Source organism: Pelobates fuscus, chromosome 13, assembly GCF_036172605.1.
Source record: "Pelobates fuscus isolate aPelFus1 chromosome 13, aPelFus1.pri, whole genome shotgun sequence".
In the NCBI taxonomy this organism is placed as follows: domain Eukaryota; kingdom Metazoa; phylum Chordata; class Amphibia; order Anura; family Pelobatidae; genus Pelobates; species Pelobates fuscus.
Window position 1 is genome coordinate 49519409 of NC_086329.1, and position 27441 is coordinate 49546849.

At 40.3% G+C, this 27441-nt stretch overlaps 3 non-coding genes and 1 pseudogene across 3 annotated transcripts; all 4 read right to left on the minus strand.

Moving 5' to 3' along the window:
* Window positions 1-7221: 7221 nt before the first annotated feature.
* On the minus strand, window positions 7222-7405 carry LOC134584166 (U2 spliceosomal RNA). The gene has a single exon (XR_010086476.1). It is a non-coding gene; the product is annotated as a U2 spliceosomal RNA (small nuclear RNA).
* Window positions 7406-13525: 6120 nt separating this feature from the next.
* On the minus strand, window positions 13526-13737 carry LOC134584182 (U2 spliceosomal RNA; annotated as a pseudogene).
* Window positions 13738-19456: 5719 nt separating this feature from the next.
* On the minus strand, window positions 19457-19646 carry LOC134584168 (U2 spliceosomal RNA). The gene has a single exon (XR_010086478.1). It is a non-coding gene; the product is annotated as a U2 spliceosomal RNA (small nuclear RNA).
* A 6322-nt stretch (window positions 19647-25968) lies between these two features.
* LOC134584169 (U2 spliceosomal RNA) lies at window positions 25969-26164 on the minus strand. The gene has a single exon (XR_010086479.1). It is a non-coding gene; the product is annotated as a U2 spliceosomal RNA (small nuclear RNA).
* Between the last annotated feature and the right edge of the window lie 1277 nt (window positions 26165-27441).

Sequence of the window (27441 nt, forward strand, 5' to 3'; positions counted from 1 at the left end):
CTCAACTGCCACTCTTTCTCCGCCCCTTCAGGAGATTTGCGTTGCCTAGGCTACCTTCTCCGCAGAAGGCTCCTGCTGCCTTGGCTACCCGCTGTGCAGTGGGATACGCCGCCTTACTTTGGAATCCTCCTCCGCAGGAGGTCTAAATTCCGCCGCTTGGCGTTTTCCTCCACAGGAGATTTGCGCTGCCTAGCCAAGGCTTCCTTCTCCTCAGAAGGCCCTACCGCCTGGGCTACCCGCTCCGCAGTGGGTTGCGCTGCCTAGCTTTGGATATCTCCTCCGTAGGAGATCTTAGTTCCGCTGCTTGGCCTTCTCCTCTGTCGGAAGTTGCGCTGCCTTGGGTCCCTTCTCCGCAGAAGGCCCTACCACCTTGGCTTCCCGCTGTGCAGTGGGTTGCGCTACCTCGCCCCGGATTCTTCCTCCGCAGGAAGCCCTACCTCCGTTGCTCGGCCTTCTCCTCCGTCGGTGCCCAGTCTATGCCACCCTCTGGATTCACTGCTGGCTAGAGCCTCAAGAGTCCTTCTCCAGAATAGAATCCACTCTGTGTTGGGGAACTCCAGCAGTTTCACCAAGGTTACCTGGGGCTAATCTGTGTTGCTTTGGCTTCCTTCTCCGCAGAAGGCCCTACTACCCTAAACCTCAGCAACCCGTGATCGCATGTGTGTAGCACCGCTGTTCGGATACTGTATCTAGTCCACACCAAAAGGCCACTCTGGTTCGATCTTCCCCTAATAGCAGCAGATAGCTTAAGCCGGTTAAGGCGATGCTATAAGGCCAAAGGAAGATACTCCAAAGCACCTAAAGGCAAAGATAAGAACAGATTTTTTTTTTTTTTTTTTTTTTTAACCATTCAGTCATAGAGCATTTCCTCCAGATAAAATTCAAGGAATCTCTCAGATAACATCCTCATGATTTTTTCCAATAAAATTTTATAAATATTTACATCACAGCAAAATCACAGCAAAACCCCTCCACCTCCCCTTAAACACCACCACAACCCACCACCCAACACACCAAAAAGGCACAGCAAATTACTTACCCCAACCTCCTATAGCGCAGTCATCCATCCATTCATACTTACCCCCCACATAGCAATACAAATTTCATTTACTTTTCTACAATATTTACATTTCTACAATATTTACATTATTATCACAATACCCATCACTTATCCTCTTTTACCCCTCCACCCACCAATAAAATTTTCTCCACAAACCTAAAGAAAAATACAAAATAGACATGTTATTCACATAAAAAGAATGCCATCTCTCCCACTTTTGAAATATTTTCTCTCTTTTTTTTTTTTTTAATTATTTTTTTTTTATTATAACGAAACCCCAAAAAATCCCATATTTACGCACACCATTTATTCCATTTTTTCGTCTTCCATACACCTTCCGCATCCATTTCTCCATTTTTCCGAACATCTCTCAAATAATACAAATATACTTTTCCTCTTAACATACTTACACATGCATCCACCGTTAAACATTCATGTCTAAAAACTAACAAATTTCGAACATCCCACAACGACTCTTTTATACATGCCATAATAGTCCACAACACTCTCTCACTTGTCTTCTCTATTGAACACATACCAAATAACAATACATCAAACGAAAATACAGAAATCCCAGTCAAACCTATTACCAATTTCAACAATCTTTTCAACACTTCTCTCACAAAACCACAATTCCAGAAAACATGCACCACATTCTCTCTATCTCCACACCCTTCCCTCGGACACATCTCTGTTCTCCCTAATCTTCTTCCATACTGCACCTCTCTTGTAGCCAGACAATTGTGTATCGCCATCCATGATATATCCTTTTGCCTATTCAAAATTTCTATATCACTCAATCTCTTCCATACTTCCTTACTCATATTTTCAGTCAATCCATCAATCCTTAACACAATTTCTCTGTCATTCAAAATTTTAAAGACCTTTTTCTTCTCACACCAATCCTCCCACTTCACATTCTGTACTTCATACTTCTTTAAACACACCTCAATCTTTCTATAAAACCACGGAATATTAAAACACAAGGGTTTCATTTGATCAAACTCATGCAAACCATACCTCCTCAAACACATCCCCGCTGCATACTTCAACATACATGCTATCAAACTATCCGTTTTACAAATCCTAACACACATCCTTACATAGTGCACCATTAAAAATCTTTCCACATCCGGGACATTCATACCCCCATTCTCTCGTAATTTCACCACTTTCTCTCTACTCAGTCTCTCCATGCGACTACTCCAAAAAAATAAAAAAATTATCCTAATCAATTTCCTCAAACTCTTCTCATCCGGGGGGAACACAAAACTCAAATACAACATAATAGGAATCAAAACAGATATTATCAACACTTTACCTTCAAACGACAAAATCCTTACACTCCACAATCCAATCTTTTGATTCACTCTATTAACAACTTTCTTCCAACTTTCTTTCCCATTCAAATCCTCATCAAACTTCACTCCCAAAACCTCAATCTCATATTCAGCAACCGGCCATCCACACAACTCCAATTCCCTCCATTCACCAAAAGCCTTACACTTACATTTATCCCAATTAACTCGAAATCCACTCGCCATACAAAAAAATTCCACTATCAGTTTCACCCTCCTCAAGCCCGCCTGTGATCTACATACAACCGTGACATCATCCATATACCCAATTACTTTCATGCTTCTTCCACCACTCCCAGGAATCTCAACCCCTTTCACAATCTTATCATTCATTAAGTTACGCAACAAAGGTTCAATAACACAGATAAAAATAACAGGAGATAAAGGACAACCCTGTCTAACTCCCGAACATACCTTAAAACTATCAGTAAACCATCCATTAACTTGCACGACACTTTCAATATCTCTATACATACACTTTATCCAATTTATCATTTGCCCAGGCAATCCCATTCTCTCTAAAACACGAAACATAAATTCATGCGCTACCCTATCATACGCTTTCTCAAAATCTATCGTTGCAATCGCTACCTCTATCTTCCTTTCTTTACAAAACCATAGCACATCTCTCACACCAATCAAGCTTTCCGCTATTTGTCTGCCAGGAACCGCACAAACTTGTTCCTCACCTACCATACTTTCAATCACTCTTTTCATTCTATTAGCAATCATCTTAGCAACAATCTTATAGTCCACATTCAGCAACGTAATAGGCCTCCAATTACCCAAATCAAACTTATCACCCTTCTTAAAAATCAAAACAATCACACCTTTCTTCATTGAATCAGACATCACACCTTTTTCCAACACATACTTACAAACATCCAAAAAGTCATCCCCTACAATCTCCCAACACATTCTATACAATTCCACAGGCAAACAATCACTCCCAGGTGTTTTATTCAACTTAAATTCAAAAACCAGTTTCATACAACTCCTTCCTATTCAATTCCCTCACTAACCAGCTAACATCCTCCTTACTTACACCATTCTCCAGTTTATCAAACATCTCCTCTTCCAAACTCTCATCACGCCTCTTTTCCGTGTATAAGTTCTCATAAAATTTTTTAACCTCATTCAAAATCTCATTTTTACCATGCAGCACTTCCCCACGCTCATTCAACACACCCTCCATACCTTTTCTACAATCATACGCTTTCTTAAAAAAATATCTCGTACACTTTTCATCACACTCCAAAACATTCAATTTTGCTGCAAATACAATTTTTCTACCTTTCTCTTCCAAACATTTACGCCTCATTTCTCTTGCATCCTCAAGTTCAATTTCAACATCCCAACCTAATTCTTTTAATTTACTCAAGTAATCAATTCTTTTCCTCCAATCATCCCAAACCTCTCTCTCCATTCGAACCTTCTTCCAACTTTCTCTCATAAAAAATACTTTTGTATTTTCCTTCACCCATTCCCACCATCGTAATACACAATCAAAACTTGCTTTACATTTACGCCAACATTCATACCGTTTACTATACTCCATTCTCACTTTTTCATCCTTTAACATGCTCACATTCAATTTCCAACTACTTCTTCCATATTCCATTTTCACATTCATCCTTACCTCACATACCAAAAGCGCATGGTCCGAAAAAGCCACTCTCTGTGTGCGTAAAGACTCCAACTTAAACCCCTGTGATAAAAAACAAAAATCAATGCGAGATCTTACAGTACCCTTATCGCTATAAAAAGTAAACTTATCATAATTACCAATAACCTCCACTGCATCAGTTAAACCAACATCCTTAACTAAATTGTTCAAAATCTTCCCCGTACTATCTAACTTATACCCATCACCAACCCCCATCCTATCCTCCCTCCTTATTATACAGTTGAAATCCCCACACAAAATAGTTAAATCCCTCCCTGGTAAATTCAAACCTACACATTCAAACACATCCATTCTCTCTTTTTTATCTACTGGTGCATAAACATTTAATATCCTACACAAAACACCCCTAAACAAAAAATAAATCAATAAAACTCTCCCAGAAACTAATTCTAACACCTTCACAATATCAAATTCCCACCCCCTAAACAATATAGCTACACCAATATTTTTCCCCACCCCAAAAGAATAAAAGGACGGACCCAAATCCCACTTTATACCAATTGGCTCATCCTGTAAATGACATTCTTGTAGGCAAATAATGTGAAATGAAATTTTACAAAGGAAATCAAAAATCATCGCTCTCCTAACATTAGATTTTAAACTCCTTACATTAAGAGAGGCGACTTTAAACATAAATCAGAGGTAATTAACCCACATCATATCATGTCCCTTCATCGGACTCAGTAGTCTCTAAGACCCTAGAGAAGCCAGATATGTCAAACAATCTTGACACCGCCTGGACGTCAAAGACAGGAGAAGCAGGTCCCGAAGTTTCTGACTCTGATCTCTCCCCACGCTCCGGAGAGGATTCCATTAAAACATTCGGATATTCTCTAGACAGAACTTCTTTACTATTTCTCTTTAATCTTTTTGACTGAGGAGCATCTTTAACCTCCAACTCACTAGATACACTAGCCGAAGATGGACTAGCTTCCAATACCCCAACAGAACTTGACTCACCACACTCCATAACTTCTGCTGCACTCAGGGCTTCTTCTTTCTCTTTTTCAGCTTTCTTCTTAGCATCTTCACGCATAATGTTTGCGTGTCGTTCTTCATGCTCAGCTAAGGAACGCAATTGCGTGCCATACGATGGAATAAATGCGACCCTAGACGCTTGCAAAGCCTTCTTACCTGCATCCTCCAGAATTACTTCCTTCAGTTCCAGGTTTATTGCGTCCACTGCCCGGGCAGCACCTACCAACAAACTTGGACATAATTTAGCCATATGGTACTCAGACCCACAAAGATCACACTTGCGTTTTTCTGAACACTCATAGGCCGTATGCCCCTCCCCAAAGCAGTTTCTGCAGCACATGCCCTTTTTGCAATCCTTACTCACATGTCCGAACTGGAAGCAGTTCCTACAATACATAGGTTGACCCGGATAGAAAAGATATCCCCTGTTTCCCCCAAGGGAAAAATTCTGCGGGGGGTGTCTCACACCACTCACCTCAGTTGCATCTGGGCGAAGAACAACAAAAAATTTTCTTTTTCCATTATACACTCCAAATTGATTGACCAGCTTAACCGGCTTGGATACCTGTACACAATACCTGCTTAGAAAAACTGAAATTTCATCGTCACTAACAAACGGGTTATACATGTGTACAACAAGCGGAACCCGGGACACAGGTACATATGGCAAGAACGTCATACCTGCCAGTAAAACATTACCATCTTTCTCTCTTAGCCTTTCCATCACAGTAGTCACGCAGATCTGATCCGTAAATGTAATGTCGTACATACCCCGGGTCTGGAAATCCTGTATACAAAATAACCATTCCCGAGGTACCTTCAGCAGACCATCCAGAATCTCCTTCTGCACCGTGTAAAGGCCAACTTCACTCCGTCTCTCCTCCGTCACCAACAGCCGAACTGTCTTCGGATACGAGGGGGCACCTCTCTCCATCGCTGATTGCTTCCCGTTCCCGGAGTCAGCGCAGATCGCCCCCCAATAGCAGCATCCAGACCGTGTCCCCACTGGGAGAACACAGTCCGGAAGGCCGAGGGGCTAGCGTTGCCGATCCTCCGAGGCCTCCCGACTAGACCAGCTTTTACACTTGATCTTAGCCAAAAGGCCGAGAAGAGATAACCAGAATGGGCGCCCAGCTACTCACCTGCCGTTCGCCGGCGCTTGTTCAGCTTGCGGTGAGCCTTGGGCACAGTGCCGCCTTTTCCTCATCTAGGTGTAAGCTGGCTACAAATAGCAACAGAGACAAAGTCACCAGAGCAGCAAACAACCTCTAAACCCTTGAAACCCAGCTCCCCTTCTTAATCTTGTCCATTCCTCCCTCCTCCCCTCCAGACATACCTTGCACCTCTGTCTCTCCTGCTCAGCTGATAAGGTGCCTAACGAGGTTGCTGGATCACCTGGTCTGTCTGTTCCTCTTCAGCTGCAAGTAGGGTAGATAGAGCAAGCAATTAAGCACCACCTGCTGATTGCTCGCAATCACTCAATAATGCAATTAATTAAACTTTTAATTGATTGATAACCTAGATGTTGCTCAGATTTCCCTCCAAAACGTTTGTGCTGTCATTGCAAAGACCAGCATGCTGCAGGCTGCAGCAAATTTGCATAATTAATCCCGCCCACTTTTCCAACACTGATAATGCACGCTGCCAGCCAGCCAGCCAGCCAGCCAGCAATACATACTCTGACTTCTTCACAATGGATATGTACTGGACACTTTTATTCCATGAAGTGATTACACAGATTTACACGATAACAATGAATAAATACATGGGATCAGGTGAACAGAATTGAATCGTGCACAGCACATGATAGAGAATAACAATCAGACTAGCGATCAATCCAAACGAAACAATAACAGTTAACAAACATTGCTACAAGTGTCCATAATTCAAGGAATGTAATGTTTTTGGTCCGTTCCGTCCAGGCTTCATTCAGGCAGGCATGCCATGCCGCAGACAGGGGGAGGCAGAGCTCGCACTTAGACAGAACAGAGAAAAAAGCAGGGAAGGAGAACAAGTTTGCCTTCGTTCTCACACACACACACACACACACACCAAGTGAGAGTCCAGTGGCTTGCTTTTTTTTCCCTTTTGCATTCGTTTTTTGTTTGTTTGTTCCATCTATTTTTTAACCAGCATAAGAGAGGTGCACCGGTCCTGGAGGTACTGCAATACCAGGTCAATGCGTGGAGTGGACAGAGCAAGCTCTTCTTCCATCTCCCTGTTCCAAAAATCCATTTAATATATGGTCCCCAGATAGGGGACGTATCAGATATTAAACTGATAAGAACAGATTTTTTTTTTTTTTTTTTTAATAAAACCATTCAGTCACAGAGTACTTCCATCAGAAATATGTCAAGAAGTCTCATTCACAACATCATCATGGTCTTAGTATCGCTATAAAATAATACATTTTATTACATACAGGTTTTAAACAGACATCATTATACAAAAAACAAATTCTTAGTCACTTCAAATGCCTCTGAAAAGTTATTCAGAGCACCTTACTAAGAAATTCCCCATGGAATTAACTATGCACACCATTTCTTCCATTTATTTGTTTATCACACCCCTTCAGCATCCAATTCACCCTTCCTTTTAGCATCCAACAGATAGTACAGGTACAGTTTCCCTCTGACCATTCTAACACATCCCTCCACAGACACTGTTTCTTTTTTAAAGACCAATAAATTTCGCACATCCCATAGAGTCTCTTTTATGCACCCCATTAGTAACCACAAAATTCTGTCTTTTTCTTTATCCAGGTTACATAAACCAAATAATAAAGCTTCAAATGAGAAAACTGGGATTCCTGTCAGACCTACTACTAATTTTAACAGCTGTTTCATTACTTCCCTCACATAATTACAGTTCCACATCAGGTGAACTACATTCTCCCTAGCGCCACACCCTCCTCTTGGACACATGCCAGAACCTACTAAACCCCTTGCATGCTGGAATTCTCTTGTTGGCAAAACATTATGAATAGCCATCCATGCAATATCTATTTGTCTGTGAGCAATGTCTTCACCATGCAGCCTTTGCCACACAACTTTACTTTGTGCTTCTGTCAAACCGTCAATCCTTAGCATCTCTTCTTTATCACTTAATATTTTAAACACTTTTTTCTTTTCACACCAATCACCCTTGGATATATTTACCAAATCATATTTCTGGACACACGCATCGATTTTCTGATAGAACCAAGGTGCAATGAAGCAAACCGGTTTAGTCCTATCTATGACATGCAACCCATGCTTCTGTAACACCATCCCTGCAGCATATTTCAACATACAGGCAACCATACTTTCTTTTTCACTTAGTCTAACACACAATCTCACATAATGAATTAATAAAAACTTTTCCAAATCTGGGAAACCCATACCCCCATTCACCCGTTGTTTTAATACCTTATCCCTACCTAACCTCTCCATCCTGCTTCCCCAAAAAAACAGAAATAGAATCCCAACTAATTTCCTCAGACTGTTATTCCCTATAGGAAAGATCAAATGTAAAAACAGGATGATTGGCAGCAAAATCGCTTTTACAATTAAAACCTTACCCTCAAAGGATAAAGTTCTGTCACACCAAAAACCAATTTTCTGATTCACCCTGCTCACAACTTTATTCCAGCTTACTGTTCCTTTAAGCTCATTATCAAAGATCACCCCCAGAACTTCGATCTCACCATCCTCAACCGGCCATCCACACAAATCCAATTCTCTCCAGCGTCCAAATGCCTTTACAGCACATTTATCCCAATTTACTCTAAAACCACTTGCCATACAAAAAATATCAATCAGCAATTTCGCTCTGCGCAATCCAGCTTGTGTTTTGCACACCACAGTCACGTCATCCATGTATCCAATCACCTTTAAACTCCTGGTGCCACTGCCAGGGATTTCAACACCCTTCACCAACTTGTCATTCCTAATGCTTTTCAGCAAAGGTTCAATCACACAAATGAAAAGGACAGGGGACAGAGGGCACCCCTGCCGCACCCCAGAACTGACCTTAAAGGCCTCAGTCATCCATCCATTTACCTGTACAACACTTTCAATATCCTTATACATACATCTGATCCATTTCAGCAAAACACTCGGAAGTCCCATTTTCTCCAAGACTCTAAACATAAAATCATGTGCCACTCTGTCATACGCTTTTTCAAAATCAATCTTCGCCACCGCCACAGCCTGCTTTCTTTCCAAGCAGTACCACAGAACATCTCGCAAACCAATCAAACTTTCTGCTATCTGCCTCTCCGGCACCGCACACACTTGTTCTTCACCAACCGCATCCCCAATCACATCCTTCAGCCTGTTTGCCAGCAACTTAGCAATAACTTTATAATCCACATTAAGCAGAGTAATAGGTCTCCAGTTCTTCAAATCCTGACGATTGCCTTTTTTTGCAATTAAAACAACCACTCCCTTCTTCATTGATGTACTCAATTCACCACTATTCAGAATAAACTTGCACACCTCCAAAAAATCTTCCCCAATCACATCCCAGCATATCCGGTAGAATTCAATAGGTAAACCATCACAGCCCGGAGTTTTATTTAATTTGAAATTACAAATTGTAGTATGCAACTCATCCATAGATATTTCCCTCACCAAACCACATACATCCTCACCCCTTATACCATCATCAATGCCTTCAAGCAGTTCATCCTCCAAACTTACATCTCTCTGTTTATAATCATATAAAGTTCCATAGAACTGCTTAACTGTATGAAGCATCACAGTTTTCTCATTCACTAATACCCCATCAGCATTCAGGATTCCATCCATACCTTTGTTACATTCATATGCTTTCTTAAAGAAAAACCGCGTACATTTCTCATCATTCTCTAACACATTCAATTTTGCTGCAAAAACAATCTTTCTCCCCATTTCCTCCAAACACTCAGTCCTACATTTCCTGGCTTCATCCAATTCCGCTTCCACTTCCCACCCCAACTCACGCAATTTAAGCAAATAATCAATTCTCCTTCTCCACTCATCAAAACACGCTCTCTCCCTCCTGGCCTTGTCACAGCCTTTTTGAACAAAAAACTCTTTTGTCTTTAATTTCACCCATTCCCACCAATCAACAATGTCCTTAAAATTCAACTTACATTTTCTCCATTTACCATACCGCTTACAATAGGCCTTCCTCACTTCCTCGTCCATCAACATTCGCACATTCAACTTCCAGAATCCTTTCCCAAATTCCTTATTCTCATCCATTCTTACTGTGCACTCCAAAATCACGTGATCAGAAAAGGGCACTTTGCGCATGCGCAAATCTTCAGTGATCACTCCCTGCGAAACAAAACAAAAGTCAATACGGGATTTAACAGTCCCTTTATCACTAAAAAAAGTAAAAATGTCATCACCTCCTGCTCCTCCCAAAGTATCTTGCAAACCAAAATCCCTAACAAGATTGCCCAGCATGCGCCCCGTCCTATCAAGTTTATACCCTTCACCTGTACCCACCCTGTCTTCCCTCCTTATAATACAATTAAAGTCCCCAACCAAGAAGGTTAAATCCCTTCCTGGCAAAGCCATCCCCAAACTTTCAAGAACGTCCACACGTTCCTTCTTATCAGCAGGCGCATAAACATTAACCACCCTAAAAACAGTGCCCCTATAAGAAAAATAAACCACCAAAACCCTCCCCGACACAACTTCCAAAACTTTTAGAATTTTAAATTCCCACCCTCTAAACAACACAGCAACCCCTATATTTTTACCAACTCCACATGAATAAACTGAAGGGCCAAGGTCCCATTTAGCAATATGAGGCTTTTCCACCAGGTTACATTCCTGCAAACAAATTAGAGAAAACGTTAAAGCACGTAAATAATCAAAAATCATAGCTCTCCTACTGGCAGATTTAACACTCCTCACATTTAAAGAAAATATTGAAAACATAATTTAAAAGATAAGCCCCTCAGCAATGTTCAAGTCCCAGATTCTGACAGTGCCTGACTCTCTGAGTCCTTGGAAAACCCAGAGATTGCAACAAAACGTGACACTGCTCCAGTATCAAAGACAGGCGAGCCACGCCCAGATGTGTCAGATCCAGAGAGGCCTGCCGCCTCAGGCGAGGGCTCCACTAAATTTCTCGGGAACTCCCCAGACAGTGCAGCTGAACCTTTTTTCTTCTTTTCCTTCTTTTTCTTTTGTGAATTCACAACTTTGAAGTTTCCCTCTTCTCCAGATTCCACCACTGCAGGAGTGCCCGCTTCAAGTACCTCAGACTGAGAGGCTGGGACACATTCCATGGTTTCCACGGCAACTGCAGATACCTCGGTGTCAGTTTTTGCCTTTTTAAACGCCACATCTGCAGCCATAATGGCAGCATGCCTCTCCTCATGTTCCTCCCTGGACCTGCGCTGTGTGCCAAACGCCGGGATAAAAGGAATCCTTGTCTTGCCGGCAGGCTGCAAACCTGATGGCTTTGTAGCAGGTTCTGCTACACTGGGCTCCCCCACCGTATCCTCCCTAAATGCATTTTGCAGCAGGGTGGGGCAGAATCTGGCCATATGCTTATCTGATTCACACAGGTCACATTTCCTCTTTTCAGCACATTCAGCAGCAGTGTGCCCTTCCCCAAAACAATTTCTGCAGCATAAACCTTTATCACATGCATCGCTCAGGTGTCCAAACTGAAAGCAATTGCGGCAATATAGTGGCTGCCCAGGGTAAAAAAGATATCCCCTGTTCCCGCCAATAGAAAAGTTCTGTGGTGGGTGTTTTAAACCACTCATTTCAGAAGGGTCCTGCTTTAAAATAACAAAAAATGTCCTCTTGCCATTATAAACACCAAAAGCATTAACCAGCTTGATTGGTTTGGAAACAGCTGAGCAGTATCTATTTAGAAAAGCCACAATTTCCTAATCAGAAACAAAAGGGTTAAACATGTGAACACATAAAGGAATCTTGGAGACAGGTACGAAGGGGATAAAAGAAATACCTTGCAGCAATGGGTCAGTTTCTTTCTGATTTTTCCTGTTCATCACAGTGGTGACTTGATCCTGCTCCATAAAAGTGATATCAAAAATACCTCTTGCTGGGAAGTCCTGTACGCAAAACAGCCAGGTTCTGGGTACTTTCAGTATTCCTTCTAAGATCTCTCTTTGAACTGTATGCAGACCAACTACACTTCTTTTTTCTTCAGAAACTAACAGCCGAACTGTCTTGGGAATAGAGGGTGCACCCCTCTCCATTCTGGATAGCCAAGAAAGCTTAGTAATAGCACAGTTAAACCCTCAAAAGCAGCATTCAGCCTGTATCTACACAGTGCAGATACAGACCAGAATGCCACAGAGGAGACTGCAGCCACTACCACAACTCTCGGGCAGCAACCAGGACCGCACTTGATCTTAGCCAAAAGGCCGAGAAGCGATAACCAGAATGGGCGCCCAGCTACTCACCTGCCGTTCGCTGGCGCTTGTTCAGCTTGCGGTGAGCCTTGGCCACAGTGCCGCCGCCTTTTCCTCATCTAGGTGTAAGCTGGCTACAAATAGCAACAGAGACAAAGTCACCACCAGAGCAGCAAACAACCTCTAAACCCTTGAAACCCAGCTCCCCTTCTTAACCTTGTCCATTCCTCCCCCTCCCCTCCAGACATACCTTGCACCTCTGTCTCTCCTGCTCAGCTGCTACCGCTGATAAGGTGCCTAACGAGGTTGCTGGATCACCTGGTCTGGTCCTCTTCAGCTGCAAGTAGGGTAGATAGAGCAAGCAATTAAGCACCACCTGCTGATTGCTCGCAATCACTCAATAATGCAATTAATTAAACTTTTAATTGATTGATAACCTAGATGTTGCTCAGATTTCCCTCCAAAACGTTTGTGCTGTCATTGCAAAGACCAGCATGCTGCAAGCTGCAGCAAATTTGCATAATTAATCCCGCCCACTTTTCCAACACTGATAATGCACGCAGCCAGCCAGCCAGCCAGCCAGCCATACATACTCTGACTTCTTCACAATGGATATGTACTGGACACTTTTATTCCTTGAAGTGATTACACAGATTTACACGATAACAATGAATAAATACATGGGATCAGGTGAACAGAATTGAATCGTGCACAGCACATGACAGAGAATAACTGAATCGTGCACAGCACATGATAGAGAATAACAATCAGACTAGCGATCAATCCAAACGAAACAATAACAGTTAACAAACATTGCTACAAGTGTCCATAATTCAAGGAATGTAATGTTTTTGGTCCGTTCCGTCCAGGCTTCATTCAGGCATGCCATGCCGCAGACAGGGGGAGGCAGAGCTCGCACTTAGACAGAACAGAGAAAAAAGCAGGGAAGGAAGGAGAACAAGTTTGCCTTCGTTCTCACACACCAAGTGAGAGTCCAGTGCTTGCTTTTTTTTCTTTTCCCTTTTGCATTCGTTTTTTGTTTGTTTGTTCCATCTATTTTTTAACCAGCATAAGAGAGGTGCACCGGTCCTGGAGGTACTGCAATACCAGGTCAATGCGTGGAGTGGACAGAGCAAGCTCTTCTTCCATCTCCCTGTTCCAAAAATCCATTTAATATATGGTCCCCAGATAGGGGACGTATCAGATATTAAACTGATAAGAACAGATTTTTTTTTTTTTTTTTTATTAAACCACTCAGTCACAGAGCATTTCCTCCAGATGATATTCAAGGAATCTCTCAGATAACATCCTCATGGTCTTTTTCAGTAAAATTTAATAACAAGCACCACACAGCAATAACCACAACAAACCCATCACCACCCCATAAACCACAGCAAACCCCCACACCAAAATCACTGCAAAACAATATATACCTACCCCATTCATCCAATCATTCATACTTACCCCATTTTTTTTTTTTTAAACATAATGTATCATTAAACTTAGAACAAAATTAATACACAATTTTTTACAATTACAAAAAAAACACAACACCCCCACCACCCACTCATTACCTCTTCCCTCCATTAAATATTTTCTTTCTTCCTAAACCAAATCAAATACATATTTATTAACACATAAATACAACAACCCTTTCACCAATTTTTTTTTTTTCCTTTCTTTTCAACCACTTAATTTACTTAAAAAAATACCCACCACCATCTTGCTATGCACACCATTTTTTCCACTTAACAGTTTTCCATATTTCTTCTGCATCCAATTCACCTTTTCTTCTAACATCCATTAAATAATACAAATACATTCTCCCTCTAATCATCCTTACACATCCATCCACTGAAATACACTCATTTTTATAAATTAACAGATTTCTTACATCCCAAATCACTTCTTTTATACACGCCATCATCAACCACAACACTTTCTCCTTTTCCTTCTCAACTTGACATAACCCAAATAATAATACCTCAAAAGAAAAAAATTTAATTCCTGACACACCTACTACCAACTTCAAACATTTCCTCATTACTTCTCTCACAAAATCACAATTCCATAACATATGTACCACATTTTCACGATCGCCACATCCTTCCCTCGGACACACTTCAGATCTCGCAAGCCTTCTTCCATACTGAAACTCTCTTGTAGGTAACACATTATGTACAGCCATCCATGCCACATCTCTCTGTCTATTTAAAATTCCTTGTTCATTCATCCTCTTCCATACTTTTTTACTCTCACCAACCGTCAATCCATCAATTCCCAATAACTCTTCCTTATCTTGTAATATTAAAAAAACCTTTTTCTTTGTACACCAATCATCTATTGATACATTCCTCAATTCATATTTTATCATACATTCCTCAATTTTCTTGTAAAACCACGGTATAATAAAACGATAAGGTTTAGTCCTAACCAAATCATATAATCCATATTTCCTCAACACCATTCCTGCCTCATACTTTAACATACATGCTATCATACTTTCTTTTAAACTAATTTTCACACACATTCTTACATATTGTATTAATAAAATTTGTTCTAAATTTGGTACACCCATTCCTCCATTCTCTCTCTTTCTCATTACTTTTTCCCTGCTCAATCTCTCCATTCTGCTACCCCAAAAAAATAAGAATATTATCCTAACTAACTTTCTTAAACATCCATACCCTACCGGAAATATAAAGTTTATATACAACATTATTGGAATTAAAACTGCCTTTATAATTAAAACTTTCCCTTCAAAAGATAAAATTCTTTCATTCCAATACCCAATCTTCTGATTTACTCTATTTACCACTCTATTCCAACTCTCCTTCCCTTTCAACTCCTCATCAAACATTACACCCAATACTTTTATTTCATTCTCCACTATAGGCCATCCACTCAACTCTAATTCTCTCCACCTACCAAACGCCTTACATGCACATTTATTCCAATTTACCTTAAAACCACTCGCCATACAAAAGATCTCTACCAATAATTTAATCCGTCTTAACCCTGCTTGAGATTTGCAAACCACAGTCACGTCATCCATATAACCAATCACTTTCAAACTCCTCGCACCACTACCTGGGATTTCCACACCTTTCACCATCTTATCATCTCTTATACTTTGAAGTAGCGGTTCAATCACACATATAAACAAAATAGGGGACAAAGGACAACCCTGTCGCACCCCGGATTTTACTTTAAAAGCATCAGTCACCCATCCATTCACTTGTACTACACTTTCAATATTCACATACATACATTTTATCCACTCTAATAATTTACAAGGCACTCCCATTCTCTCCAATATATTAAACATAAAATCATGCGCTACCCTATCATAAGCTTTCTCAAAATCAATCGTAGCAACCGCTACTTCTTGTTTTCTTTCCATACAATCAAATAAAACATCTCTTAAACCTATCATACACTCCGCAATCTGTCTCCCAGGTACTGCACATATTTGCTCTTCTCCAATCATATCTTCAATCACATTCTTCATTCTGTTTGCAATTATTTTTGCTAAAATTTTATAATCAGAATTCAGCAGGGTTATCGGTCTCCAATTTTTTAAATCATTTTTTTCACCTTTTTTTAAAAATTAAAACAATTATACCTTTCTTCATTGATTCAGCCAATTCACCCCTATGCAACACACATTTACACATTTCCACAAAATCATCTTCAATCACTTCCCAACACATTCTATAAAATTCTATTGGTAGTCCATCCATTCCCGGTGTTTTGTTTAATTTAAAATTATTAATCGTATCTCTTACTTCTTTTTTATCAATCTCTTTTACCAACCCACAAACATCTTCTTCTCTAATTCCTTTTTCAATTTTCTTTAAAAAATCATTCTCCAAACCTCTATCTCTTACTTTCAAATCATACAAATTTTCATAAAACATTTGAACCTCCTTTAACATAGGACCATTTTCTTTCAATAAAACACCATCCTTATCTAAAATACCATCCATACATCTCCGCCCATCATATGCTTTTCTGAAAAAAAACCTTGTACACTTCTCATCATTTTCTATTACCTCCATTCTCGCAGCAAACACTATTTTTCTTCCCTTTTCCTCCAAACATTTTTTCTTTTTTTCTCTTGCTTCTTCTAAATCCTCTTTCATATCCCATCCCAAATCTCTCAATTTACATAAATAATCTATTCTTTTTATCCACTCATCAAAACATTCTCTCTCTCTCTTTGCACGTTCCCATCCTTTCCTTTTAAAAAATTGCTTTGTTTTAAATTTAACCCATTCCCACCATTCAATCAAACTGACAAAATTATCTTTACATTCCTTCCACTTCTTATAATTTAAAAAATAACATTCTCTCACTTCATCATCCATTAGCATACTCACATTTAATTTCCATGTACCTTTTCCAAATTCCATTCTCTCATCCACTTGTACTTTACATTCTAACATTACGTGATCTGAAAACGATACCTTGTGCATAGCAAGACTTTCATCCACAACACCCTGTGAAGTAAAACAAAAATCAATACGTGATTTCACACTTCCTTTGTCACAATAATATGTAAATACCTCATTACTCTTTGCTACATCCACCATATCCTTCAAACCAAAATCCCTAATCATATTTTTTAACATTTTCCCAGTTTTATCCAAATTATATTCCTGTCCTTGTCCCACCCTATCCTCCCTCCTAATTATACAATTAAAGTCCCCTATCAGAAACATCACTTCCCTCCCTGGTAAATACACCCTCAAACATTCAAACACATTCATTCTATCATTTCTATTTACTGGTGAATATACATTGCAAACCTTAAACATAATACCCCTAAACAAAAAATAAACAATTAAAACCCTCCCAGACACGACTTCACACACCTTAACAATATCAAAATCCCTCCCTTTAAACAGAATAGCCACCCCTTCATTTTTACCTACACCATAAGAAAAAAAAGCAGGGCCCAAAACCCACTTTGCCAGATGTGGCTTTTCACTTAGGCAACATTCCTGCAAGCAAAAAACATTACAATTAATTTTATGCAAAAAATCAAAAATAAATGCTCGCCTTGTTGCAGTTTTTATGCTCCGTACATTAAGGGAACATATCACAAACATGAGTCAGAGGAAATATTCCTCATCACGCCTCACGTACCCTCATCCGAAACTTTCTGTTTTTCATGTCTCAACGAGACACCAGGCTCTTTAGTAAGTTTCGACTGACTTGGAGTCTCACCAACCAGGGAGACTGAAACTGAAGCTTCAGACTGCGTAGCTTCACTCCCGTCCGATGACAGTTCCATAAGCAATTTAGGAAATCCTTCTGAGGACTTCTGGCTCTTCCTCCTTTTCTTTGTAGCCCTATTGACTTTTAGCTCATCCTCACCTGATTCAACTATATCGGTTGGACCTATCACCACTTCCATAGCCTCAGCAATCTCCACGTTTTCCGCAGCTAGAATAGCTTCGTCCTTTTTAGCTTCTTTTTTCGCAGCATACTCCGTCCGTCACGAAAGGATTGTACATATGTACTACCAAAGGGATTTTCGCAATTGGGACATAAGGAAGAAAAGTAATACCTTCCAGTATAGGCTCCATCGCTTTCTGTCTGTACCTTTCCATCAGCGTAGTTACCTGCTCCTGCTCGAAAAATGAGACATCATAAATACCTCTAGCTGGAAAATCTTGTACACAAAACAGCCAGTCACGAGATATCTTCAACAGGTCTTCCAGGATTTCTTTCTGAACAGTGTACAGGCTCACATCCCTTCTCCTTTCCTCCGCTACAAATACTCGGACGGACTTGGGGTAAGACGGCGCCCCTCTCTCCATCCTCGGGGATCACCTCTCGTTTCCAGCACCCGGCTCAGGTCGTCCCCCAATAGCAGCAGCCGGACTGCGTCCTCCAAAGGAAGACACAGCCGGAAGGCCGAGGGACTAGCGTCACCAGGCACCGGAACCTTCTGACCAGACCAGCTGTTACACTTGATCTTAGCCAAAAGGCCGAGAAGCGATAACCAGAATGGGCGCCCAGCTACTCACCTGCCGTTCGCTGGCGCTTGTTCAGCTTGCGGTGAGCCTTGGCCACAGTGCCGCCTTTTCCTCATCTAGGTGTAAGCTGGCTACAAATAGCAACAGAGACAAAGTCACCAGAGCAGCAAACAACCTCTAAACCCTTGAAACCCAGCTCCCCTTCTTAATCTTGTCCATTCCTCCCCCTCCCCTCCAGACATACCTTGCACCTCTGTCTCTCCTGCTCCGCTGCTACCGCTGATAAGGTGCCTAACGAGGTTGCTGGATCACCTGGTCGGGTCCTCTTCAGCTGCAAGTAGGGTAGATAGAGCAAGCAATTAAGCACCACCTGCTGATTGCTCGCAATCACTCAATAATGCAATTAATTAAACTTTTAATTGATTGATAACCTAGATGTTGCTCAGATTTCCCTCCAAAACGTTTGTGCTGTCATTGCAAAGACCAGCATGCTGCAGGCTGCAGCAAATTTGCATAATTAATCCCGCCCACTTTTCCAACACTGATAATGCACGCTGCCAGCCAGCCAGCCAGCCAGCCAGCAATACATACTCTGACTTCTTCACAATGGATATGTACTGGACACTTTTATTCCATGAAGTGATTACACAGATTTACATAACAATGATTAAATAAATACATGGGATCAGGTGAACAGAATTGAATCGTGCACAGCACATGATAGAGAATAACAATCAGACTAGCGATCAATCCAAACGAAACAATAACAGTTAACAAACATTGCTACAAGTGTCCATAATTCAAGGAATGTAATGTTTTTGGTCCGTTCCGTCCAGGCTTCATTCAGGCATGCCATGCCGCAGACAGGGGGAGGCAGAGCTCGCACTTCGACAGAACAGAGAAAAAAGCAGGGAAGGAAGAAGGAGAACAAGTTTGCCTTCGTTCTCGCCAAGTGAGAGTCCAGTGGCTTTTTGCATTTTTTGTTCAATCAATCAATCTATTTTTTAACCAGCATAAGAGAGGTGCACCGGTCCTGGAGGTACTGCAATACCAGGTCAATGCGTGGAGTGGACAGAGCAAGCTCTTCTTCCATCTCCCTGTTCCAAAAATCCATTTAATATATGGTCCCCAGATAGGGGACGTATCAGATATTAAACTGATAAGAACAGATTTTTTTTTTTTTTGAACCACTCAGTCACAGAGCATTTCCTCCAGATGCCATTCAAGGAATCTCTTCAAGTAACATCCTCATGATTCTTTTATTATAAAACACTCGTGAACACATCAAATTTTCAAAAGTCAATCCCCATCACCTTCCCACAAACCACAGCAAATCCCCCACCAAAAAATCACTGCAAACTATATCTCTTATCTCATTCATCCATCCATGCATACTTACCCCAAGAAATATATATAGAATTTTTTTTTTTTTTTTTTTCCCCCACTTCATAATATTTACACAAATATAATAAAATCACACAACCCACCACCCAATAGTTTCAATACCCACCATATGTCTTTCATATACCCCTACAAAATATAAACATTAATTTAGAATTTTACAATTTTTCAAAAATCAAACAGCATACTTTTAACACATCCCCATCGTTATAAACATAAATATATTTTTCCATTACAAACCAAATTACTTACAACAACATTTCTTAAATATCATAACCCCCTTACCTACCCTCCACCCAACTTACTATGCACACCATTTCTTCCATTTTTTGGTCTTCCATATCCCTTCCGCATCAATTTCACCCTTTTTCCTCACATCCATTAAATAATACAAATACAGTCGTCCTCTAATCATTCTCACGCACCCATCCAATGATATAAGTTCTTTTTTATAAATTAACAAATTTCTCACATCCCATATTACTTCCTTTATACACCCGACTAACAACCATAACACTCTCTTTTTCCTTTTCAATCTTACATATCCCAAACAACAACACCTCAAAAGAAAAAACTTGTATACCAGACAAACCTACAACTAACTTCAATAACTTTCTCATTACTTCTCTCACAAACTCACAATTCCACATCATATGTACAACATTCTCTCTCCCACCACATCCGATTCTTGGACACACATCTGACCGAGCCAAACTTCTCCCATGCTGAAATTCTCTCGTAGGCAATACATTATGAATTGCCATCCACGCCACATCCCTTTGTCTATTCACACATTCTATTACATCCATTCTCTTCCATACTTCTTTACTTTTCACACTTGTCAGTCCATCTATTTCAATCATAACTTCTCTATCTTTCAAAATTTTAAAAACTTTCTTTTTTTCCAACCAATCATCCTTTGATACAGCCTCTAGTTCATATTTACTAACACACACCTCAATCTTCTTATAAAACCATGGAGTATAAAAACACACCGGTTTAGTTCTATCTATATCATACCACTCAAACTTCCTTAAAATCATACTTGCTTGATATTTCACCATACATGCAATCTTACTATCTGTCTGACTCAATTTCACACACATTCTTACATATTGTATTAATAAAAACTGTTCAAGATCAGGTACTCCATTCCACCATTCTCTCTCTTTTTTACTACTTTCTCTCTACTCAATCTTTCCATCCTACTTCCCCAGAAAAATAAAAAAACAATTCTTACTAATTTTCTCAAACTCCTATAATCAACTGGAAAAACAAAATTTAAATATAACATAATTGGGATTAAAACCGCTTTCACAATCAAAACTTTCCCTTCAAATGATAAAATTCTTTCATTCCAAAACCCTATCTTTTGGTTCACCTTACTCACTACTCTGTTCCAACTTTCTTTCCCTTTCATATCCTCATCAAACATTACTCCCAAAATCATAATTGCATCCTCCTTCACAGGCCATCCACACATTTCCAATTCCTTCCATCTTCCAAATGCCTTGCATACACATTTATTCCAATTTACTTTAAACCCGCTCCCCATACAAAAAATATCGACCAATAATTTAATTCTTCTCAACCCTGCTTAAGTTCTACACACCACTGTCACATCGTCCATATACCCAATCACTTTCAATCTCCTCGCACCACTACCTGGGATTTCCACACCTTTCACCATCTTATCTTTACTTATGCTTAGAAGCAGCGGTTCAATCGTACAAATAAAAAGAATGGGGGACAAAGGACATCCCTGTCTCACCCCGCAATGTAAATAAAAGGCCTCAGTCATCCATCCATTCACCTGTACCACACTTTCAATATCCACATACAAGCATTTAATCCAATTTAATAATTTACACGGTACACCCATTCTCTCCAAGATTTTAAACATAAATTCATGTGCTACCCTATCGTACGCCTTCTCAAAGTCAATCGTAGCCACCGCTACTTCTTGCTTTCTCTCAATACAATCATATAAAACATCTCTTACACCTATCAAACTCTCAGCAATCTGTCTCCCAGGTACTGCACAAATTTGCTCCTCTCCAACCATATCTTCAATCACCCACCTCATTCTATTTGCAATCAATTTAGCTAAAATTTTATAATCCGAATTTAACAGGGTAATTGGTCTCCAATTTTTTAGTTCCAATTTATTTCCCTTTTTAAAAATTAAAACAATCACACCTTTTTTCATTGATACAGTCATCTCACCCTTACGCAGAACACATTTACACACTTCTAAAAAATCATTCTCAATCATCTCCCAACACATCCTATAAAACTCTATCGGCAAACCATCACTTCCTGGTGTTTTATTTAATTTAAAATCTTTAATTGTATCCCACAACTCTTTTTTATCTATTTCTTTGTCTAAATTACCTTTGTCTTCCTCTTTAATACCCCTATCAATTTTCCCTAACAATTCTTTTTCCAAACTTACATCTCTATCTTTACATGCATACAAATTTTCGTAAAACAATTTCACCTCCTGTAACATTAAATCCTTATCATTTACCACCATTCCTTCTTCATTTAAAACACCATCCATACTTTTTTTACATTCAAACACTTTTTTAAAGAAAAACCTTGTACACTTCTCATCCTGTTCCAAAGCATTCAATTTTGCTGCAAATACTATCTTTCTCCCCCTTTCATCCAACAACTTTTTCTTATTATCCCTTGCTTCCTCTAACTCAGCCTTTACATCATACCCCAACTCACGCAATTTACATAAATAATCCACTCTTTTCCTCCATTCATCAAAATTTTCTCTTTCCCTCTTAGCTCTTTCATACCCACACTTTATAAAGAAACTTTTCGTATTCCCTTTTACCCATTCCCACCATTCGGTTATACAAGAAAAATTATCCTTACACTCACTCCATTTTTTATACATTGAAAAATATCTTTCTCTCATCTCATCATCCATCAGCATTTTAACATTCAATTTCCAAACACCTTTTCCAAACTTCATTTTCATATCCACTCTCACCTTACATTCCAAAATTACATGGTCCGAAAATGGTACCTTGTGCATAGCAAGTTGCACCGCTGTGATCCCTTGTGAAATAAAACAAAAGTCAATTCTTGATTTCACCGTGCCTTTGTCACTAAAAAACGAAAAAACCTCACTACCCTTTGTGACCTCCACCATATCTTTATACCCAAAATCTCGTACAATATTTTTTAAACTCCGTCCTGTACTATCTAATTTATAAGTATCCCCACTCCCCACCCTATCTTCCTTTCTTATAATACAATTAAAATCCCCAAGTAAAAAAGTGAATTCCCTCCCAGGTAAATACAATTTCAAACATTCAAACATCTCCATTCTCTCTGCCCTATTCACCGGTGCATAAACATTAAATACTCTAAATAAAGTGCCCCTAAATAAAAAGTAAACAATCAAAAGTCTCCCTGTTACAACCTCTAACACCTTAACTATTTCAAAATCCCACCCTCTAAACAAAACCGCCACCCCCAAATTTTTACCAATACCACTTGAAAAAATTGTTGGACCCAGATCCCATCTAGCCACTTGTGGATTAAAGTCAAGACAGCATTCCTGCAAACAAATGAGAGTAAAGGTCAAATTCTTTAAAAAGTCAAATACCATTGCTCTTCTATTGGCAGTCTTAATGCTTCTAACGTTTAGAGAGAAAACAGACACCATCTCAGAGGATAAAACCTCATCACCAATCACGTCTCGTCATCATACTTATCTCCCCTCCCAGGGTCTTGAGAGAACCCAGAGATATCGATCAACCGAAAGACTGCCTGAGCGTCAAAAAGTGGAGAAGCCGGACTTGACATCTCCGAGTCTGACCTAACTCCAACCTCAGGTGAGGACCCCAAAAACCCCTTAGGGAACTCACGAGACAGTTCCTGGCTTCGTCTTTTCATCCTCTTTGTAGCAGGAATATTTTTTCCATCATACTCTTCCTCTGACTCCTCCATAGTGGAAGGTCCTGCTACAACTTTCTCCACTTCCACACTCTCAGCACAATCCATTACCTCGCCCACCACCTTAGCCTCGACATTCTCTCTTGCATTCTTTTTTTTCTCCTCCTCAGCCATAATCCTAGCATGTCTCTCTTGGTGTTCTTCAACTGATCTCAATTGGGTTCCATAAGAAGGAATAAATGGCAACCTAGTCTAGGTTACCGGACTCACACCAACTTCCTTCTCAATTGGATTCTCACAAGGAGGCACCAATTGTACGTTTGGACATGTGTGCGCCATATGCCTATCTGAACCACAAAGGTCACACTTACGACGCTCCGCACACTCAGCCACCGTGTGACCTTCGCCAAAGCAATTACGGCAACACATGCCCTTCTCACACTCTTCACTCGTGTGCCCAAATTGAAAACAGTTCCTACAATACCTGGGTTGTCCAGGGTAGAACAGATACCCTCTGTTGCCCCCTATAGAGAAGTTTTGCGGGGGGTGTTTCAACCCACTTACCTCATCAGAGTCAGCTTTTAAAATGACAAAAAATTTGCGCTTACCGTTATAAGTGCCAAACCTGTTTACCAACTTCACGGGCTTTGATACAGTGGAGCAATAACGGTGTAGAAAAGCTGCAATCTCTTCATCCGGAACAAACGGATTAAACATGTGCACCACCAAGGGAATTCTGGACACTGGGACGTATGGAAGGAAGGATACACCTTCCAGTAGAGTTTCCCCCTCCTTCTGATGCCTTCTCTCCATTATCGTCGTCACCTGTTCCTGCTCTTTCAGCGTAATATCATAAACGCCTCTCCCTGGAAAATCCTGGACACAAAAGAGCCATTCCCTCGGTACCTTCAGTAACTCCTCCATGATCTCCTTCTGCACAGTGTAGAGACTCACAGCTCTCCGCTTCTCCTCGGCTACAACCACACGAATGGTTCGCTGGTAGGACGGCGCACCACGCTCCATCCTCGGGATCCCTTCTCGTTTCCAGCACCAGGCTCAGGTCGTCCCCCAATAGCAGCAGCCGGACTGTGTCCTCCAAGGAAGACACAGCCGGAAGGCCGAGGGACTAGCGTCACCAGGCACCGGAACCTTCTGACCAGACCAGCTGTTACACTTGATCTTAGCCAAAAGGCCGAGAAGCGATAACCAGAATGGGCGCCCAGCTACTCACCTGCCGTTCGCCGGCGCTTGTTCAGCTTGCGGTGAGCCTTGGGCACAGTGCTGCCGCCTTTTCCTCATCTAGATGTAAGCTGGCTACAAATAGCAACAGAGACAAAGTCACCACAGCAGCAAACAACCTCTAAACCCTTGAAACCCAGCTCCCCTTCTTAATCTTGTCCATTCCTCCCCCTCCCCTCCAGACATACCTTGCACCTCTGTCTCTCCTGCTCCGCTGCTACCGCTGATAAGGTGCCTAACGAGGTTGCTGGATCACCTGGTCTGTTCCTCTTCAGCTGCAAGTAGGGTAGATAGAGCAAGCAATTAAGCACCACCTGCTGATTGCTCGCAATCACTCAATAATGCAATTAATTAAACCTTTAATTGATTGATAACCTAGATGTTGCTCAGATTTCCCTCCAAAAGGTTTGTGCTGTCATTGCAAAGACCAGCATGCTGCAGGCTGCAGCAAATTTGCATAATTAATCCCGCCCACTTTTCCAACACTGATAATGCACACAGCCAGCCAGCCAGCCAGCCAGCAATACATACTCTGACTTCTTCACAATGGATATGTACTGGACACTTTTATTCCATGAAGTGATTACACAGATTTACATGATAACAATGATTAAATACATGGGATCAGGTGAACAGAATTGAATCGTGCACAGCACATGATAGAGAATAACAATCAGACTAGCTATCAATCCAAACGAAACAATAACAGTTAACAAACATTGCTACAAGTGTCCATAATTCAAGGACTGTAATGTTTTTGGTCCGTTCCGTCCAGGCTTCATTCAGGCATGCCATGCCGCAGACAGGGGGAGGCAGAGCTCGCACTTAGACAGAACAGAGAAAAAAGCAGGAAGGAGAACAAGTTTGCCTTCGTTCTCGCCAAGTGAGAGTCCAGTGGCTTGCTTTTCCTTTTTTTTCCTTTTGCATTCGTTTTCTGTTTGTTTGTTCCATCTATTTTTTAACCAGCATAAGAGAGGTGCACCGGTCCTGGAGGTACTGCAATACCAGGTCAATGCGTGGAGTGGACAGAGCAAGCTCTTCTTCCATCTCCCTGTTCCAAAAATCCATTTAATATATGGTCCCCAGATAGGGGACGTATCAGATATTAAACTGATAAGAACAGATTTTTTTTTTTTTTTTTTTTTCACCCACCAAGAAAATTACTATTATTCCTAATACACTCATCCATCCAGTCATACTTACCCCTTTTAACACAAAATAATAATAATCTTTTTTTTTTTTTTTTTCCTATAAATATACACAATATTTACAATCACGTTACACCACCGCCCACCATTACCAATTCCCTCCAAAGTCTTGTTCTTCAAACCTGAAGAAAAACACAAGAGTTAGATATAACACTATACAATTCTTCATGAAAAACATTTGTCAATAATTATATACATAACAAGTTTATTCCCATCATATTTATCACAAAAAAAAACTCCAACCCACCCACCACGATTTCAATTATGTACACCATTTCCGCCATTTCTTTGTTTTCCAAACTCCTTCTGCATCGATTTCCCCCTTTTTCCTAACATCCATTAAATAATATAAATACATTTTACCTCTAATCATCCTAATACATCCATCCACATTCACACATTCCTTTTTAAATATCATCAAATTTCTTACATCCCATAATACCTCCTTAACACATCCCATCATTAACCATAGCACTCTCTCTTTTTCTTTCTCAAGCTTGCAAATACCAAATAATAAAACTTCAAAAGAAAAAATTGAAATACCACTTATTCCTACAACCATTTTCAATAACTTTTTCATCACTTCCCTCACAAAACCACAGTTCCATAACGCATGCACCACATTCTCTCTCCCCCCCACACCCTTCTCTTGGACACACATCAGATCTCGCCAAACACCTATCATGCTGAAATTCTCTTGTCGGTAAAATATTATGTACACTCATCCATGCAACATCCCTCTGTCTATTAACCATTTCTTTATCATTCAATTTTTTCCACACTCCCACACTCTGAACTTCAGTCAAACCATCTATCCTAATACCATCTTCTCTACTTTTCAGAATACGAAAAACTTTCCTTTTTTCACACCATTCACCTTTATTCACATTCTCCAACTCATACTTCTTTACACATACTTCAATTCTTTTATAAAACCAGGGCACATTAAAACAAATCGGTTTTTTCTTATCAATCACAACCAATCCATATTTTCTCAAAATCATCCCAGCCGCATATCTTATCATACACGCAATCACATTCTCATTCGTACTAATTAAAATACACAATCTTACATAATGACACAATAAAAACATCTCTAAATCAGGCATATTCATTCCACCATTCTCTCTTTTTTTCATTACCTTTACTCTATTTAACTTCTCCATTCGACTCCCCCAAAAAAACAAAAAAATTAATCTAACCAATTTTCTTAAACATTTGTCTTGTACCGGAAAG